Source organism: Calidris pugnax, unplaced genomic scaffold, assembly GCF_001431845.1.
Source record: "Calidris pugnax isolate Ruff unplaced genomic scaffold, ASM143184v1 scaffold44, whole genome shotgun sequence".
NCBI classification, from domain to species: domain Eukaryota; kingdom Metazoa; phylum Chordata; class Aves; order Charadriiformes; family Scolopacidae; genus Calidris; species Calidris pugnax.
Window position 1 is genome coordinate 4034991 of NW_015094506.1, and position 1566 is coordinate 4036556.

Below are 1566 nucleotides of genomic sequence, written 5' to 3' on the forward strand. Positions count from 1 at the left end.
GGAAAAAAACCCGCCCAACAAAAAAAAAAAAAAAGCCAAAAGGCGGGGGAGAGGAGGGGTGTTATCCAGCAATGTACTCCTGATGTTTAAACAAGGGACTCCCTTGGGTTCATGCCTGATAAGGCTGGGTGTCAGGGGAATCTATTCATTTGTTTTCCTCTTTAAACAAAAAGGCCTTCCCATAACCACAGTGAGGAGGGAGCCAACACCTCTTGAGGAACAGACTTGTCTTAAGTGCACACGCGGGAAGCCTGTCTGTCTTGCTCCTGGAGAGGAAAAAAACCCCTAGACTGTGAGTATTGACCACACTGCTCGGTGTCAGTGGAAAAGGGAGCATGGGCCAGCAAGTATTTTCTACATGGGGATGGACACCAGGAGCTAACTGAAGCTTGCCAGCATATCTGCGGGGAGGTGCAGAGATCCTTTCCGATAGCGGGACCCAGGCAGACGGGCTGGGGAACTGTCTCAAAAGCAAGGAAAACTCCTCCTGCCCCCTTTTGGCTTTGAACAGTGTCTCCTGAGAGCGTCCTCTCACCCTCCCCGGGTTGGTGGCCAAGTCGGTGAGCAGGTGGAGCAGGGCTTTGAGGCCAGCCAGGCTCTCCCACGCTTTGCTCTCTTTCCCTGGCTGCATAATCTGGCAGGGCAGGAGGGATTATGAGCCTTTTAAAAAATTATTAATATTATTAATTTCCCTTTTGCCAAGAGTTTGGGGGCAGGGTCTTTCGAATGACACTCCTGTGTGCTGAGGACAGCACACCAAGCGTGCCAGAGCCCTCGGTGGGACAGGAGAGGGGGGAAGGAGCAGCACTAGGTGCTCACAGGGAGGGGGAGAACTTGCCACAGCCCCAGACGACATAATGTGAGCAGCAGAGAAAGTGAGTGGATCTGGAACAGCTAGGGCAGAGGGGAATGCCCCCTTTCCTTCCCTCTCAGCAAAGGTGAATGGCACGTGGGGCTCAAGAAGAGATAGGGACAGCCAGGAGCCATTTGTTGGTGGAGAGTGAGTTTAATGCCCATTGGCAGCGCTGGAGGATGGAGAATGGAAAAGTTCAGGTCTCCTGTTCCACATGCAGCCGCTGCCAGAAAGCATCAGGCTAATGAATGCAACAGGGTGGGAAGGGAAAAACCAGCACCAAGGCCACTGGAGATGAGGCCTCCTACCATGGTCTGGCTTGTCACCAGCACAAGGGAGCAGAAAGAACAGGGTTGCTCCTCAAAAGAGGACAAGCCAGGAGCCAGGAGTGACCCCAGCCCAGCTGGTGGCCCCGCTGATCTGGGTAAAGTCCGTATCTGAGGAGAGACAGAGATGGGACTGGAGATGAAGAGACCCACAAAGTGGGTCTGGAGTCCATCTAGGACAACCAGTCAGTAAGCCAGGTCAGCAGGAGACAGGACCACGCATGGGTACACCTACAGCATAGCTGAGGTTAAACAGAGCTCCTGGGCCATGAGGACATCCAGGTGCAAGTCCCAGGTGCAAGGCCCAGCAATGCACTCAGCGTACTGACAAACATTAAGGTATGTTCTCACACCTTGCGGAGGACTGCTCCTTGTGCCTGGGCCTGG